Below are 19,800 nucleotides of genomic sequence, written 5' to 3'. Positions count from 1 at the left end.
AAGGAAGGAAGGAAGGAAGGAAGGAAGGAAGGAAGGAAGGAAGGAAGAAAGGAAAGAAAAAGGTTTATTCTATGAACTAGGATTTGATGCTACCCCAAATTCCAGCTTGTGTTTGACCCATGCCTTTAAAGTAAAAGGCAAAAGCCCCCTTTTAAGATTTTTCTTTCCCACTATTCCCACTTACCTCTTAGACGTGATTGACAGTTTGGTTTGTCTCACAGATCAAATTGTGTGCTTGAACTTGACCTTTATAAAATTGGTTTCCTGATTGTGGTCTGTACCTTCTGTCTAGTTCCATGTTCACCCTGCTGGCTGCCGAAGGACCAACTAGTGCAGAGCTTTTGAAAGTTATCAGTGGTGACACATAAGGAATTCGAAGTTTACTCATCAGATTCTCTGGATGTTTTATGTAAATCATGTTTTAAAAGAAGTATTCTGGGACAACAAAATCAGACTTGGTGTCGTTCCCTGTGGAAAACCGTTTGGGAAAGAGTGTATGCCTATGAGCCATATACCTGTTTCAGTCTGCACTAGCCTTGCTTTTCCTTCCTGGGGAGCACTGTCATTGTCACATGGGTATTAGACACAATGTATATGCTGGAGAATAAGCAAGTGTATTGTTTTAGTGGAAATTCCAAGGGCAGGTGTGTGTCCATGACTGTTTCCTTGTATTATTTTAAAGATGTTTAAAGATCCAACTAATCTGACTTGTGTCCCTATCATTTGAATGCCTGCCAGGTGTGCAGTGTACACACAAGGGACGCAGGGGGCCACAGTGCTTTTCTTTCTAGTTGTTTTACATGGGAACTAAGAACCATAGTTCGTGGTCTGAGATGTATGTCTGTGGATTTGAGATTATCCATGCACCTGTATACCTATTCTTTGTGATGAAAATGTACCAAACTTTTGGGGATGATAGCAAATAGGATGATAGTAAAATTGATCACAAATCTGAGGTAAAGATAGACAGATTTTTCTTATTTTTGATACGGTCTCTCTGTCCTCTGCCTGAGTGCTGGGATAATATGTGTGCAGCCCATCACTTGGGTATGGGAAGAATGTTGATTTGGTTTTGAAGTCCTGCAGATAATAATACCCTTTTGAGACAGATTAAGATAATTTTATTTTCTAGATTCAAGAGAATAGTTATCCTCAGTTTAAATTGCTTTTCCAAATTGTGTGGTTACAGTATGGAAACAAGTATCTTTTGCTTGTTTAAATATCAGTTTTAAGTTGGTGGATTCTTTTTAAACCTAGAAGAAACGCAGCTTAAACAGCCAGGCATACTGGCATACACATGTGATCATAGCATGAGACTTCTCTTGAGTCCAAGACCAGCCTGTGTCAAAAGACAGAAGTGTGGCTATGTGGACTGAGAAAAAGGTGGTCCAGTTGGTAGAATGCTTGCTTAACGGACGCAATGTTGGGGTTTGATCCCCATTATCATCTAAACTAGGGGTGGTAGCACGTAGCTATAGCCCCAGCACACTTGAGGTGGAGCAAGAGGATCAGAATTTTTGTATTAGTTAATCGTGTACTAGTATTCACACATATATGCACACCATGGTGGTCATATGAAGGTCAGAGGATGACCTCCAAGAATCAGTTCTTGCCTTTCACCATGTGAGTATTAGGGACAACCGAGGTCATCAGGCTTGGCAGCTAGTGTCGTCACCCATGCGCCATCTTGACAGTCAGGATCAGAGTTTCTGTTTGTTTGGGTTTTTTGTTGTTTGTTTTATTTTGTTTTTGAGTTTTCAGCTAGCGTTTTACTCATCTTTTGAAAAAAGTGTAGATGTTAGAATTTTGATGACATTTGAAAATGACTTGGAGGATAAACACCCAATTTATCAAAGTAGAACTTAGGGTTTTATTTAGTTTTTTAAAGATGGCTTCTTAATCTGGTTATAGGTCTAGAAACAACTGTTGGTGGGCCCTGAGAGACATCAGTATTGAATTGTCTGGCATCTCCTTCAGAGAAAGTCACTGCTGGTTTAGTAGACCGTGAAGGATTGGTTTTCTCAGTCAAAGAGGAAGAGGCAATATTTCAGGGGGTAGAGGTAGGAGTGCATCTTCCGCTGAGGGCGGAGACTTTCCTCAGGTGAGACAAACCCTAGGGAATCTGAGGGTTCAAAGTTTTGCAGCACAATCCCATCCCAACCTACAGGGTCCCGTTCTTTGCCAATTAATGCTCTTTCTTTAACCACTGACACCCTCCAAGACTGGGACTTGAATATTTGCTGTAATTCAGCCAACTTATAATGAGGGCTTTGGTTTGATTTTCTGCAACTTTAGCTCTGGGGCTGCTGGAGAGAAGATTCTCTTCCAGGGCACACTTAGACACCTTTATAATCTAAAGTTTAGACTGTGTTTGTGCATCTGGAGCCTATCAGCTTATCACTAAGTTCATTGTCCTTCACCGAATTTTGAGATTCAAGAAGTTGGTAAATTTTATCACAGACTTCATTCTTTTCCTTTGTCAATTTATGCAGAGATGCTAAGACCAACCAACATCATCATCATTTTCCTTATTTTTTCTACTGACTATCTAAAAAGTTTTACATAGAGAATAACTCAATCTGTTACCCCTCATAATTGATGAATCAGGATAATCAAATGTACTTGTGAAATAGTTCATACCATAGACTCCCAGACAGACTTCAAAAATTGTGGGTGTTGTTAAATTGAAAAGCCTGTTCCAGATACTAAAAAGCCTCATTCTTATATTGTTCTAGAACCACTTCTGGTGCCCAGTATCTGTATATTCTGGGTTCTCTAGAAGAATAGAAGTTATAGATTGAATTTATGTATAGATATATATCATATATATATGATATATATATCATATATATATGATATATATCTGATTTATTGGATTGGCTTATAGGCTGTGGTCCAGCTAGTCCAACAATGGCTGTCTACCAACAGAAAACCCAAGAATCCAATAGTTGTTCAATCTGCAAGGCTACATGTCTCAGCTGGTCTTCAGTACACATCAGAATCATGAAGAAGTAGTGTCTAATGCTGGTAAAGGACTTGATACTGAAAGCAAGAACAAGCAGACAGAGAAAGCAAGCTTGTGGCCCAGATTACCAAAGGATCTTGCCACCTCAAAAGATCTAGATTGAAGGTGGATCCTCCCGCTTCAAAGATCCAGATTAGAAGTGGTCCTTCCCATTTCAAATGATTTCATTAAGGAAGTGGCCACCTCCTGTAACCAGGTGGGACTTCCAATGGAGGGAGGGAGACACCAACCCAGACACAAAACCTTCTACCCAGCCAACCAATGACTGGCCCGACTTGAGTTGCATGCCACAAGAGCTGACCACTGACACTATTAATATTCTGCTATCCTTGCAGACAGGAAGCTAGCAGAATTGCTTCACCCAGTAGCTGATGAAAACAAAAGCAGAGATCCATAGCCAAATATTAGGCAGAGCTCGGAGAATCTTATGGAAGAGGGGCAGGAAGGATTGAAAGAGCCCGAGAACTCAAACCACAAGAAAACCTACAAACTCAACCAACCTGGACCCACAGGAACTCACAGAGACTGAACCACCAAACAGAACATCCTTGGGACAGATCTAGGCCCCACACAAATATCTAACAAATGTTCAGTTTGGTTCTCAGGCAGGGCCTCTAATAGCAGGAGCAGCGGCTGTCTTTGACTCTGCTGCCTGCCTTTGGATTCCTTTCCCATAACTGGATGGACTTGTTGAACCTCAATAGGAGAAGAAGGTCCCAGTCCTGCTTGTTATGCCAAGGCAGGTTGACATCTGTGGAAGGAGGAAAGCATAGGAGGAAAGCAGGGCAGAAGGGGGGACTGGGAAGAGAGGAGGGAGGAAATGTTCCAACCAGGATGTTAATTAATTAATTAATTAATTAATTAATTAATTAATGGGGAAAAGGGGGCTGGGGGTGGTGTTGCATACCTTTAATCACAGCACTTGGGAGGCAGGAGCAGGTGGATCTCTAAATTTGAGGCCAGTTTGGTCTACAAAGATACAAAGCCAGTCCAGGGCAGCCAAGACTACACAGAGAAACCCTGTCTCCAAAAACCAAACCAAAAACACAAACAAACATAACAAAAACAAAAACCCAAGAAGTCAAAAGAGGAAAAAGAAAAGAAAAAACTCCCTCACAGGTGGCCCAGCCATTGGGATTTTAGTTAGTTTCAGATGTGGTCAAGTTGACAACCAAAAATAGCCATCACATACTGCATTTATAACTTAAAGGGCATAAAGAATGATTTTTAAATTCTGTGCAACTCCAGAGCGCCAAAGGACCAAGCAATAGAATCTGATAACAATGAAAGTTTGAGATGTCTAAAGTAATGGCTAATTTATCTAAGTTCTGTCTTTCGTTGGGATTTCTTCAAAAGAGCTCTACAGCTAAAGCAAGTTCCAAATAACCATGTAAATCAAAGATCCTGAGGAAAGAAGTCCAAGGAGAGAGCACAGGATGTAGTTCTCAGTGCTGAATGTACAGCAGAGTCATTTGGGCTAGGTAGCTCTTTGGTGCACTGGATGGCACACCGGGTTTCTGGAGTCATTTAGAGTTTTTGGACCAATATTGGTGCCACACTCCCAAAAGTACTGGCTGGGACTAGTAACAAAACTTGTATATGGTTTAAAAGTTTTCAGATGGTCCAGGGTTTATAAGTAAACAGGTCATCCTTGAGAAATGAGGTGGGCTACATTATAAAACAAAAGTGACCCTGGTGGGAGAAGTGTGTCCAAACAATGGCTTCAGGCTCTCTTTAGTAGTATTGGGGCATCACTGTTATTGGTTTTGGGGTTTCTGTTGTTGTTTGTTTGTTTGTTGCCATAACCATTAATTGCATCAAGACACTTGAATGGACATGAAAAGAAGACCTCATACTTAATGGTTAGTTTATGGGATTCAAATAACAACTAAAAAGAAAAAATGAAGAAAGCATCCTTCTTCCTTGAAGATTTTTAAAAGGTTAATTATCAGCCAGTTCTCTCAACCCTTAAATTACTTTCTGAGTGTAAATTAAAAAGAAGACATGAATTCCATCAGGAGATTGTGGTCCCACTGTACATTAATTCTTCTTATTAAATGGCACTCTGTTGTTCATTTTTCACCACCAAAAGGCTAACTTAATCCTTGTTCTGAGCTTGCACACTGAGCACTTTTTTTATAATTGCATGTAGAATGGCAACCTTTATAATGGCCATAAAACAATGCAGAAGAAAATTTATGCTTGAAATGTAATTTCAAATTCATAAAATGGCTGATATGGTGGCAAACACCTGAAATTCCAGTACTCTGGGAAGCAGAAGCAGGCAGATCTCAATGAGGTCAAGGTCAGCCTGGTCTACAACACAAGTCCAGCACAGCCTAGGCTACATAGAGAAACACTGGAAAAAAAATTCATAAAGTGAAGTTTGGTACCTTGAAAGAGAGTATATGAGTTTTATGGTATCATATTATTTTTCCCAGAGGTCACCTCCAGTGTTCTCTGATTTCATAATGATTCAGAATGAATATACTCTATTGATACTATCTAAGGTATATGAACAAATATAGCTACATTTTGTCTGCTAAAACATAACTATGATTAATCAAAGGTTATATAACGTTGGCCATAAGGACTTCATTTGTTTTTAATGTTCTCTTTATGAAGAATACATCTCAATTACAAAAAGTCCAGGTAAAGAAGGACATATCTTAAGCTTGTTCATAAAGAATAACACTATTTTCACAAACTATATGGTAATTGTTCTCTTCAAATTAACTGGTTCGTGTAAATAAATTGATGAAATAGTGTGCTACAAGAATTGCTTTCGAAATTCCAAACAAAAGCATTAAACAAAGTTGGTTTTATCAGAAATGGATGTTGTATTTCTCTACAAGTGCTTGCTCATTTTGTCATGATTTGTGTTCCTCGATATGCTTTCTCTCATGCTTCACTAAATTCTACTGCGAAGAAGGTTTGAGCATGTTCACTGTTGGCAATTTAGCATTAATTGTGATACTGTGTAATCCAAATTACAGTCTGTCATCTCCGGTCAAACTGGGGAGCACTGTAATTGTATTTTAGAGTTCTACTGCCACTGATCATAGCTACCTCATTTGTGTTTTAATATGCCGTGACGAATTTGTGAATGGAAACACAATCTTGTAACAAGCCAAGAAACAAGTGTTGTTCTTGTCTATAATAGCAACTGAAAATTATTTCCCAACAGATGAAAGGGAGGGATGATAAGATGCTAAAAGAAGGTTCATTTAAGGGAGTAAAGGCCACAAAAAAAGACTTCACTTGTCTCAAATGCATAAACTAAGTGAAACAGGGCAGAGGATGACTTAATTGACTCTTCTTCCATCATGGGCCTTGGGGGATAACACTCACATCATTAGTCCTGCTGACCAGCATCTTTACCAGTTAAGCTGTCTTGTCTGTCTGACATTTTTCTTTTGAGTTTTCGAAACAGGGTTTTTCTGGGTGGTGTTGGCTGGCCTGGAACTCACGCTGTAGACCAGGCTGGCCTTGAACTTAGAAAGATCAACCTGCCTCTGCCTCTTGAGTGCTGGGACTGAAAGACTGAAAGCATGTTATATCACTGCCTGGCCTGACAACATTTTTTTTAAAGATGTATTTGCTTTTTTTTTTGTGTGTGTGTGTGTGTGTGTGTGTGTGTGTGTGTGTGTTGTGTGTGTGTGTGTGTGTGTTGTGTGTGTGTGTGTGTGTGGTGTGTGTGTGTGGGGGGGGGTGTGTGTGTGGTGTGTGGTGTGTGTGGGGGTGTGTGTGTGGGGTGTGTGTGTGGGGTGTGTGGGGTGTGTGTGTGTGTGTGTGTTTTGTCCGAATGTCTGTCCACGCACCGTGTGCATGCAGCATCTGAAGAAGACAGATGAAGACTTCAGATCAGATCCCCTGGAACTGGAGTTACAGATGGCTTTCAGTCACCATGTGGGTGCTGGGAATTGAACCCACATCCTCTGAAGAGTAGCCAGGGTTGTTAAACTCTGAGAACTCTTCCTAGGCCCTAAAGACATTCCAAAAGAAAATATTACAAAATACTTTATAAACTAGTTTTGTTTTTAAAGATTTTAAGAATTATTTTTAATAATGTCTAGGTGTGTGTGTGTGTCTCCATATGGTTATGTGTGCATGCATGAAGGTACCCATGGAGACCAGACATATTCAAATTCTTGGAGCTGGACAATTATGAGGCACCTGATATAGGTGCGAGGAAACAAACTCTGACCTCGGGAAGTCAGCAAATGCTCTTAAACATTGAGCCACCTCTCCAGCCCTAATAAACATATTTTTAAAATCTATTCAGACTGTTAGAAATTGTTCCAGTTTGTTCATTTGAATTGTAGCTTATTTATCCAGTTCTCTCTTTGGTGATCATTCAGTTGCTTATACATTATTGCTATTACAAATAATATTGTAGGGTCATGATGCTAAAACATTCTTGGAAATCCAGAGACCTGATTAACAGGGTTCATAAGGAAATGAAGAGAAATGATCATTACAATGTCGTATTAGTTGAATGGCACGACTTCTTTTTGGGAAATGAACAAAATATTAAAAGGATATTAGACTAAGGTTTGTCTCTCAAATTCTAAACACAAAAGCTTTGTGAAACACTAGGTTCAGTGTCTAGCAATGAATAATCAAGCATCCTGGTGCACACCTCTAAACCCAGCACAGTGGACATAGGGGCAGGAAGATCAGAAGTTCAAGGTAATCTTTGGTTCTATAGTGAGTTCAAGGTCATCTTGGAGTACTTGAAACTGTCTCAAAGAGGGAGGAGCGAGGGGGGAGGAAGAGAAAAGAAGAGAGAAGATGAAGAAGAAGGGAAGAAGAGGAGGAGGAAATTAAAGTCAATGAAGGAAGATTTTATTTTGAAGAGTTTGTCTATCAAGTGATGAAGGAAGAACAGATAAAATAGACCTACTGGCAATCAGTAATGAAGTAATCGTTCTGGAAAATCGCTTCTAAAACTATGAAATGTAAGCTGATGGAGAGTGCTGTAATGCATGGTAGCCAACAAGAAATTAATCAGGAATTTTAATTAATGAGAAAAACGACAACTTGACACGAGTGCCTCCTGGTAGAAGTACAGACAAGCTAGCTCTGGCATAACTTTGTCCCAAATTAAAGCCTAATTATATGAGCAAGCATCTTTATGTTTCCTACAGTGGAGAATATTCTGAGGACCAGTGGCAACCTGTACATATGCAAATATTCTAAATCATTAGGGAGGGCTCCCATAACGAGACAGACTAAATCAGGAGGAGCAAAATCCTGACATCTTACTCAGCCATGATCCAGTCACACATAATTCTTTAAGTGAAACAAACTTTTTATAGTGAGTAGGCTAAAGGCCAAATGTCCTATGTCTTGATACAGCAATGGGAAACTTTAACTCAAATGAAAGCTTATCCACCATCTTGAACTTCAACTAAATAGCACATCTTACCTGGCATCTCTTACCCAAGGTAAACTCTCTGTCTTGGTAGTTTTGTAGGGTCTGTTTCCATATCTAAGTATCCCAACCATAATTCCTCTCAACCACACATCAGTATTTATCTGAGTTCTTGTCTGCAAACTTCCTTAACCCTTTTTTTTTTTTAATTATTATTTGTTACAATTTATTCACTTTGTGTCCCAGCTATGGCCCCCTTCCTTGTCCCTTCCCAATCCTATCCTCCCTCCCTCCTCTCCTCCCATGCCCCTCTCCAAGTCCACTGATTGGAGAGGTCCTCCTCCCCTTCCATCTGACCCTATCCTATCAGGTCTCTTCAGGACTGGCCACATTGTCTTCCTCTGTGGCCTGGTAAGGCTGCTCTCCGCCTCTGGAGGAGGTGATCAAAGAGCCAGCCACTGAGTTCATGTCAGAGACAGTCCCTGTTCCCATTACTAGGGAACCCACTTGGACACTGAGCTCCCATGGGCTACATTTGTGCAAGGGTTCCAGCTTATCTCCATGCATGGTTCTTGGCTGGAGTATCAGTCTCAGAAAAGACCCCTGGGCCCAGAGTTTTTGGTTCTGTTGCTCTCCTTGTGGAGCTCCTGTCTCCTCCAGGTCTTTCTATCTCCCCCTTCTTTCATAAGATTCCCTGCACTCTGCCCAAAGTTTGACTATGAGTCTCAGCATCTGCTTTAATACCCTCTTGGGTAGAGTCTTTCAGAGGCCCTCTGTGGTAGGCTCCTGTCTTGTTCCCTGTTTTCTCCCTCTTCTGATGTCTGTCTTGTTTGACAGACTGATATTTCTAATTTGATTACCTCATCAGAGTCCTGAAAAGGATTGGAAATTTCATGTTATGATAGATTATTATTGGTGGATATAGCATAGTAAGAACATTGAAGTCTTACAAGCATCTGATGGCCTGGTGAGTGAGAGGTTTGTCCATTTAAAGAACTCATTGTCCAAGGATATGGCTCTCAGAGTAGTTTGTTGTTTCATTTTAGCCCTTAATCCTATTAAGCTGTAAATCACAGACAATTGACTTAGAAATTCCAAATTCTTAGAAACCTCAAATACTAGCTCTCCTCTCTCTGAGGCAGGGAGGACTTCAAATTGCCCTTGGAGAGGAGAAATGTTTATAAGTTAGTGTGCGTGTATAAAGAGGTCTTTTCTTAAGTGGAGAATAAAATTTCAAAGTTAAAAGTGGAAAACAGATTAAATTAATATCTACTATTATAATGAGGTATAATGATACATGACTCTAATGATCACCATCTGAACATTGTTTATCTCTGAGTGGTTTTATTTCCTTTGCATCCATTTTTACATTCTTCAAATTTCCTACAATTGATGTGTATTACTTTAGGAATAGAAACATTAATCACAGAGAAATTCTATTTCTCTCCACAGTTAATTTGCTCCCAACATTTTACAAGATTGACTTATTTTCCTACTGTAATTACATTTTCTGAGCAGTTACATATTTTAACTCTGAAGACACTCAGATAATGGAGCACAGAAGAAATTAACTTTCAAAACTGATGATAACACATGTGCTTTTTTGTCATTCTTATTACTTTCCATACCAAACAGTACATATATTAAGTGACTATTAAAAGAGGTTGATTTAACATACAAGTCAGTACATAAAAATAAACAAACCCCACTATGACTTTACCCTTTAGCTATTACAGAGATGGTAGTAAAGGAATGAGATCAAGTCATGGAAAAATGAGACTTCATTTAAATAAGATCAGGCTAAAGTCTTTTAGTTTTAACAGCTCATTTTAATTATTTGTTTAGCAGGTCATTGATTCATTATAGCCAGGACAGATCATTCCTAGAGTCTGCTACATGAAAGCAACATTCTCCAAAGCAGTGAAAAAAAAAAAAAAATCAAACCATAGTACCTGATAAGAACATTGTGCTTCATTTGTGTAATGTTAAACTTGGCACAAATCTTTTTTAAAAAGTGTCTGTATTTTATTAGTTGAAAGTAATGTGACTAATGAGGCTTTAAAAATCACACACACACACACACACACACACACACACACACACACACTCATATTCATAGAGCTGTATTATCAACTGTTGATAACACATAGCCTCCTGATACTTCATCCTTCTTTATCCTGTCTGTGCTATTTAGTTCAAAATGAGAACAGTTGCCAAGTTGTTAACATCTTTGATGTGCCACTCAGTGTTTCTTCCACACGTTCTTGATTCCCATAATTGTTAGCACAGTGTACTAACGCAGTAGTTGCTAACAAATAAAGGATTAACGAATAACTGTCTATACATTTATATAGGATATTTTAATTTTATTTGTTTGACAATTACATGCATGTACAATGTATCTTCATCACATTCCCTCCCAAGTCCCCCCCACCTACTCCTCTCGGGCGTTTTCTACACTTCTTCCCCCACACCTTCATGTTCTTTTTCTTTTTCATAACTTGCTGAGTTCGAGTCGTAGTGCCTTCATGAACATGGGTTGGGGCCACCCAATAGAGCACAATAACGTACCAGTGGTCACACCCCTGAAGAGAAATGACTTCCGGAAGCCATCAATGGCCAATAGCTTCTAAGCTAAGGGTGGGGACTTGTGACCTGTCTGTGATGGGATGTTGACTGGCTTGGCCTGGTGGAAGTCTTGTTCAGCTAATCACAACTGCTGTGAGTCCATGAGTCCCAACATCTGTGTCATGCTCCAAAGACAGCGTTGCATGGCTCTTCTTCCTATCCTCTGGCTTTTGCGTTCTTTCTGTATCTGATGTTCCCTGAGCCTTGTCGAGATGGCGTCCCTTTTAAGGCTGGACTCAAACGTCACTTCTTCTCAGCACTTTGATTGGTTATGAGTTTTTCTTAGTGCTAAATTAAGCTTCTTTAACCAAGGCTGAGAGTAATACTAATCTATGGGTATAAACATAAACGTATAGACAGCAGTTTGACAGCACATCCACCTAGCAAAACAATGGTAGACTCCCTATAGAGCCCATGGAAAGTCAGTGGTTTTCCGAAAATAACCATGCCACTATTATACAAGGAATAACTCTCTTTCCATCACACCGTGCTAAATACATAAATTAGAACAGATCACTCTGCATTTCTATTTTTTGAGTAAGGTATCCTGTCAAATGTTGGAGGGAATAAGTGGTCTAACTGTTTGGGTACCTCAGTCTCTCCATGCTTCTCATAAAAGAAGGTTATGAACAGAAGCACTGAGCTTTGAGAGCAATGCAATATATTAAGCCTTTCTGAAGCTTCTTTCTATCCTATAACCCTAGGGGATATGGTGGTTTTCTTGTAGAAAAGCCATCAGGGTTGAGATAAAATCTCTACTATGGCTATAGCTTTTAGAAGTGGCACAGTAGCCTACAACATGACTGGCTCTCATGGCTTCATCCAGGCTTCTAGTTGGGACTTTTGTTTTTGTTTTCGTTTTTCCAGACAGGGTTTCTCTGTTTAGCCTTGGTTGTCCTGGACTCACTTTGTAGACCAGGCTGGCCTCAAACTCACAGAGAGTCTGCCTGCCTCTGCCTCCCTGAGCGCTGGATTACAACCCTGAGCCACCACGCCCAGCTTGGTTGGGACTTCTTAATGGTACTTCTGGCCTATTGACTCATATCTTCACTTCAAATGCCATGAAAGTAAGTCATTTGTGTATAGTTACACTAGTAGTAAAAATTTGCCCAAGATTATTTAATACTACTCTTTGGCTATCCTTCACTACCAACAAAAATATGATACCAGTACTATAGTACAAGGAAGACGTTCTAGCAAGGGGTAGGGCTGGAGGAAGTAATACCAATTATATTAAAGTTTCAAATTGTATAAATTGCTTTAAGTAGCAATAGAATTCCTTTGGCCCTATAAGTTTGGAGTTTGGTATAGAGTCTACACTGTTGGTCCTTGGGTTTCCCACTACACCACTAGTATATTAGTTTGCCTTTAGCACATAGGAAAATCTGCCATGTAGGAAAATAAACGGTTTCACTTAAATTCTTGGTTCCAAAGCATTCTTAAACTCCAGTTACAGAATGAGAAGTGTCTCCTCCATCTATCAGCTAATTGAATCAGGTTCGAATGCGCTGTGTATCCTATCAGCTAATGGGATCAGGTTATCCTGTGAATTATACCTCCTTTCTTAATGTGTAATATTGACCCAAGGTGAGAGACTGATCAGGGAAAACTACATTAATTATGTATGCAGCCTTTGTTAAGTAGAGAATGTTCACGTATAATGCACAAAACAGCTTTTGTAGGGAAACAAATGTTGAGCAGAGTGATTAGACAGAAACAGCTGTTATTTTCAATTTATGCAAATATTTTCATTCGCTGATTTTGTCTTCCATCAGGGCAGAAATGCTATAGATTCACACCAATATACTTTTAAAGTAATTACATAGATATTTCCTTTGCATTCCTAATAGCTTATAAATTTCCTTTTTGTTTATGAAAGATTTAAAAAGACATTTAGAATAAAGCTTGATGGCATAGGAGTAGAGGAAACTGTGGGTGGGTTAGCAGTGAAGCTGAAAAGATAACTGATCATAGGGGTCTCTGTGCTTGGTAGGGAAAATAAAATACCTCTATTTCTCAACAGTTCTATTTGCTATGCTTCAGAGAGAAATGAAAACATCTCATGAATCATTAACTATTTTAAATGATTTCCCAATAGATTTTTCATCTCTAAATGTTACAGCATCATAGAAAAATATGGTATGTAGAGGCTGCCATTAAAAGTATTTCTATTCAGCTGGGTGTTGTGGCGTAGGCCTTGAATCCCAGCACTGGCAGGATGATCTCTGGGAGTTCAAGGCCAGCCTCTTCTACAAAGTGAGTCTAGGACAGAGAAACGCTTTCTTGAAAAAATCAAAAAACAAAAACAAAAAAAGTATTTCCATTCAGCCTTTACATTCTAACCAGAAAAAATCTCAACACTGCCAAAGGGAAGTGAAGACAAAGTCCTATTCCTAAAAAAAACTATTTTCATTCAAAATTTGCCTATATATCAAACCATGCCTCAAGTTTGAACTTTTAAAACAATCCAATGCTTTGTTTATTTTATTAGATGTATCACAGTTCTGTCAGTAGAGACTCCTTGCCTGCCATTGTTATTCTGGAAGGATTGTGTAGAATGAATCTCTTTTTAAAGAAGAATGGAGATGAAGCAGAGTTCCCACAATCATATTCTTAACTGTATACCTTATTCTAACCCATTGATTTTTCATATTGCAACTGAGTACTTACTGGAATATCTCATTCTTATTTGAAGAGATAATTTAATTTTTGAAAACCAGTGGTTTTATTTCAGAGTCATTTGTATGGTCAGAGATAATTGAAATATTTTTACTGGAGAGGAATTAAATGCTCTGTGGCTTGACCTCATTGATGGATACCTGAGAGAAAATAGACTCAGGCCTGGTATACCTCTTCAAAGGAGCAACCAAGCCTGGAGGTTGCTCAGAGGCCAGGAGAAAGACTCAATGTTTGGGCTGATTCTTTTTTTTTCCTCTTAAGACAGGATCCCAACTATGTAGTCAAAACTGGTTTAGAATTCACTATCTAGACCACAGTGGTTTCAACTTTGTAGAGATCCTCCTGCCTCTGCCCCCAAATGCACGAGGAGTTTATTAGTATTATCGTACCCAGATCTAAACTGATTTCCCTTGATGCTTTTTGTTTTGTTTTTGTTTGTTTGTTTGTTTTGGCTTGCTTTGAGACAGGGTCATATGTTGCCCAGGCCGGCTTCTAGCTCACTATGTCACTACTCACTATGTGGAAAATGCTGAATTCCTGACCTGGCCACTTCTGTAACTGTCCTGGCAGAAATATAAACACCCTAAAGAGACATTTGTTCTCCTTCCTTTGGTTATCACTCCATTAAAACAACAGATTCCAAGAAATCGAAGAGCCCCCAGAAGTCTCATCCTGGGATAAGGAAAGGGTCAGAGTCTGAGGCTGCCATGGGCAATGGCGAGGGGAACTTGTCTCCCAGAAAGTGAATTCACATCCTCCCCAGACCCTGTCAGACCACGTTACAGGGGAGAGCAGAGCCAAGAAGATGACCAGGACAGTTTAGCCATGTAGACCTCTTGCAGACTACATAAACCTCATGTCAGGACCCTGAAGAGGAAATGTGGACATTGCCAGAACTCTTTGTCCTTCTTCTTAATTCAGCTGCTTTAAACAAAACTCTTTTCTCTGCTTTTCACCATTACTTTCTATTTAATTGGCCTACTGGGTGGGGAAGCTCAGCTTGTTCAGGTCCTGGGTTCTAATCTAACTCTAGTAAGACTTCCACCTCTCAAGTACAGACCAATATCACTAAATCCCTATTCTTGGCTGACTTTTTAAAAACTTTTATTTATAATTTGGTGTATGTGTATGTGTTTGTGTGGAGATATGTACCCTGTTGGAGGACATTCGATCACACTGTGAACCCTGAGACTGTCTTGTTTACTTGGAAAAACCTGCTTATAGTTGTGGTGTGGCTCACCCCTAGCACACACCTTTAATCCAAGAGCTTCCTGCTTAAATATGGTAAACAGGATTAAATAAAGTCAACCGTAGGTCCTAAGGCTGAGCAAACAACCAGCCGACAGGAAGTGAACATAGGGAAAAAAAAAAAAAAAAACAGAGAGTAAGAATAAGACTTGGAAGATGGATAGAGAGATGCACAGGATGTAGAAGGGACGGACATTCAGTTTGAGGGGCTTGGGGTTGTTTGTTTGTTTGTTTGTTGTTTTTGATGGAATATTTCAATTCCATCTCCAGGAAGGAATGTTTTCTTCTTTTGGGATGCTGGCTGACGGGGAGGGTCAGCTGGGTGCTTTCTCTGCCTCTCTGAGCTAGCAGGCTTTCACCCCAGCATTTGGCTCCCAAGTCTTTATTTGTAAAATCAACCGATTGAGATTCTGTTTTCTTAAAAAAACAAGCAAGCAAACAAACGAAAAGCAGTGCACGCATGAGTAGAGGTGCCTACAGAGCCCAGAGGTGTCTGATCCGCATAGGTGTCACTTGAGCAGTGTGTGAGCTACCTGGAGTGGGTGCCGAGATCTGAACTCGGGTCCTCTGCAACAGCAGCAAGAGTTCTTAACCACTGAGTCACCTCTCTAGCCTCTGGTTTGACTGCTAAAGAACTGTTAGCTAGCTGAAAAGAGTAAGCTTGTGAATGCATAGGCAGGGCGTTCTTGGCTGATGAGCCCTCATAATCAAAGGAAGAGAGAGCTCAATTTGGGATTGTTAAAATGTAAAATTCTATCTATGGGGAATGGTGGAAAATAGGCTGAACCATTAAGACCAAGAAGGAGCCTGGACTTCATCTCAACAGTGTTTCTGGATCCGAAAGAGTCAATTACAGGTTAAAGAAAGGACAAAAAGGTCTTGTGCTTCATCCTGATGAAAGAAAAAGAAAACGATAGATTGGGTAGTCTTACAAGGAAGTTGCTACTTTTTTGTGTGAGAGATGACAATGGTTTTGTGTACAAAGTGTTAACAGAGTACAACTTTTCAGTTGCGTGAGCATTTAAATTGTGGGATCCTGCTATTAAGGTCAAAGTATGGTGTTTCCAGATAGCCTCTGAGCCTGGTATAAGATGATGGAATCCCTTTCTCACCGGGGTTCCTTCTCAAACTGATCTGGGAAACCCCAGAACCTCTAAGGACCATCACATAGCCCTCAGAGAGATGATGACATTTCCCCTTTATAAAAATAAAACAGGATCCTCACTCAGAAAGGCAAATGCGACAGACATCAGAGGAGGGAGAAAACAGGGAACAGGACAGGAGCCTATCACAGAGAAACTCTGAAAAACTCTACCCAGGAAGGTATCAAAGCAGATGCTGTGACTCATAACCAAATTTTGGGCAGAGTGCAGGGTATCTTATGAAAGAAGAGGAAGACATAGAAAGACCTGGAGGGCACAGGAGCTCCACAAGGAGACCAACAGAACCAAACCAAACAAAACAAAACAAAAAAAACTGCCCACAGGGGTATTTTCTGAGACTGATATTCCAACCAAAGACCATGCATGGAGATAACCTAGAACCCCTGCACAGATGTAGCCCATGGTAGATCAGTGTCCAAGTGGTTACCCTAGTAATGGGAACAGGGACTGTCTCTGACATGAACTCAGTGGCTGGCTCTTTGATCACCTCCTCCAGAGGCGGGGAGCAGTCTTACCAGGCCACAGAGGAGGACAATGCAGCCAGTCCTGAAGAGACCTGATAGGCTAGGGTCAGATGGAAGGGGAGGAGGACTTCACCTACCAGTGGACTGGGGGAGGGGCATGGGAGGAGTTAAGAGGGGAAGGGTGGGATTGGGAGGGTATGAGGGAGGGGGCTACAGCTGGGATACAAAGTGAATAAACTGTAATTAATATAAAAAAATAAAATAAAAAAATAAAATAAAACGGGAGATGTGGGATCCTGCTATTAGGGTCTAAGTTTGTCTTTTCTGGGTAGCCTCTGAGCTTGGTATAAGAGGATGGAATCCCTTTCTCAGCAGGGTTCTCTCTCCTCTTGATCTGGGAAACCCTGAAACCTCTATGGAGCATCACCTAGTCCTCAGGGAGATTACAAGCCCAACTCTTTCCTGATAAGAAACCTGTTTGGCAAGTCCCTGGGGCTTCCTGGAGACACCTACCCCATGCTAATAAGATGTCTTGGTGTCTTGGCTCTTGACCAATGACCTTTAATTGTACCTGCAGTTCTTCCCCACCTACAGGATAATTAAGTCATGTGTCTCCCCCTTAGGATAGGACAGTGTTACTTTATGTAAATCAAGTATCCCTAGCATGTCTAGTCCCAGTGAATCAAGCACATTCACCCTCAAAACTCCTCCCACTGCCCAACGGTTATAATTCCTTTCAAAAGAAAGAACGGGAGGCCAGCATCATCTATTTCAGCATGACAGTATGGGACTTTTCATTTATTTTGGAAAAGAAAGGCCTCCCCTTCCCCCCTTGAAGGCTTTCTGGAGCTTTCGGACCAGCTTCTGCCATTAACCAATGTGTTAGCAGAGTTGACACTACTGTCTTTCTATCAACGCTCTGTCCATCTTCGGGAGCAATCTGTGCTCACACATTGGTTAATAGCACATGCCTCTGATACCAGCACTCTGGAGGCAGAGGCAGGCAGATCTCTGTGAGTTTGAGGCCAGCCAAGAGTGAGTTTCAGAACAGCAAAGGCACACACCCATATAGAAACACACCTAGACATTATTAAAAATAATTCTTAAAATCTTTAAAAACAACACTAATCTATAAATCATGTTGTAATGTTTTCTTTTAGAATGTCTTTAGGGCCTGGAGACATTTTTCAGAGCTTAAGAACACTGGCTACTCTTCAGGGGACCTGGCTTCAATTCACAGCAACTATGTGGTGGCTGAAAGCCATCTGTAACTCCAGTTCCAGAGGATTTGAAGTCCTCTTCTGTCTTCTTCAGATACTGCAAGCACATAGTGCATGGACAGACATTCAGGCAACACACACACACACACACACCACACATACACACACACACACACACACAAAGCAAACACATCTTTAAAAAATATTCTCAGGCCAGGCAGTGATGTAACATGCCTTTAGTCCCAGTACTCAGGAGGCAGAGACAGGCAGTTATCTGTGAGTTTGAGGCCTGCCTTGTCTTCAAAGTGAGTTCCAGGACAACCAAGGCTATAGAGAGAAACCCTGTTTTGAAAAAAAACAAAAGAAAGAAAGAAGGGAAGGAAGGAAGGAAAAAAGGAAGGAAAGAAAGAAAAAAAAGAGAAAGAAATAAGAAAATAGGCAAAGGAGTGTAATAAATGTTTTCTCAGACAAGATAAGAAATGCTTGACTGCAGGTGTGAAATCTTGGGTTTAATTTGTAGCACTGCAAGGAAAAGAAAGTGTCAGCATCATTAACCGTTAAGAGATGCATATTTGGGGCTGGAGAGATGGCTCAGAGTTTAAGAAAACTGGATGTTTTCCCGAAGGTCCTGAGTTCAATTTCCAGCAACCATTTGGTGGCTTATAACCATCTACAGTGAGATCTGGTGCCCTCTTCTAGTGTGCATGCATACATACAAGCCAAACACTGTATAAATAATAAATACATAAACAAATCTTTTTTTTTTCTCATCATTATTGAAAGTTTTATTAGACATGACTCAATGCCACTGGCTCTCTACAATTATTCTTTTTTTAATTTTTATTTAACTTTTATTAATTACACTTTATTCATTTTGTATCCCCCCATAAGCCCCTTCCTCCTCCCCTCCCGATCCCACCCTCCCTTCCCTTTCTGCATGCATGTCCCCTCCCCAAGTCCACTGATAGGGGAGGTCCTCCTCTCCTTCTTTCTGATATTAGTCTATCAGTTCTCATCAGAAGTGGCTGCATTGTCATCTTCTGTGGCCTGGTAAGGCTGCTCCCCCCTCAAGGGGAGGTGATCAAAGAGCAGGCCAATCAGATTATGTCAGAGGCAGTCCCTCTTCCCATTACTATGTAACCCACTTGGACACTGAACTGCCATGGGCTACATCAGTGCAGGGGTTCTAGGTTATCTCCATGCATGGTACCTGGTTGGAATATGAGTCTCTGGGAAGTTCCCTGTGTTCAAATTTTCTTGTTCTGTTGCTCTCCTTGTGGAGTTCCTGTCCTCTCCAGCTCTTGCTATTTCCCACTTCTTACATAAAATTCCACTCATTCTGCCCGACAGTTGGCCATCAGGCTCAGCATCTGCTTTGATAGTCTGCAGGGCAGAGGCTTTCAGAGGTCCTCTGTGGCAGGTTTCAAGGTTGTTTCCTGTTTTCTTCTTCTGGCTTTCAGAGGCCCTCTGTAGCAGGTTCCTAGATTGTTTCCTGTTTTCTTCTTCTTCTTCTGATGTCCATCCTCTTTGCCTTTCAGGATGGGGATTGAGCATTTTAGTTAGGGTCCTCTCTTTTGCTTAGTTTGTTTAGATGTACAGATTTTAGCGGGTTTATCCTATGTTGTATGTTTATATGAGTGAGTATATACCATGTGTGTCTTTTTGCTTCTGGGACAACTCACTCAGGATGATCCTTTCCAGGTCCCACCATTTACCTGCAAATTTCATGATTTCCTTAGTTTTCATTGCTGAGTAATACTCCATTGTATAGATGTACCACAATTTCTGCATCCATTCTTCAGTTGAGGGGCATCTGGGCTGTTTCCAGCTTCTGGCTATTACAAATAAAGCTGCTACAAACATGGTTGAGCAAATGTCCTTTTTGTGTACTTGAGCCTCTTTTGGATATATGCCTAGGAGTGGTATGGCTGGATCTTGAGGAAGCACTATTCCTAGTTGTCTGAGAAAGCGCCAGATTGATTTCCAGAGTGGTTGT

The sequence above is a fragment of the Psammomys obesus genome, unplaced genomic scaffold, assembly GCF_907164565.1.
Source record: "Psammomys obesus unplaced genomic scaffold, mPsaObe1.curated_primary_1811, whole genome shotgun sequence".
In the NCBI taxonomy this organism is placed as follows: domain Eukaryota; kingdom Metazoa; phylum Chordata; class Mammalia; order Rodentia; family Muridae; genus Psammomys; species Psammomys obesus.
The sequence above is the reverse complement of the archived record's forward strand: the minus strand, read 5'-3'. Positions refer to the sequence as shown.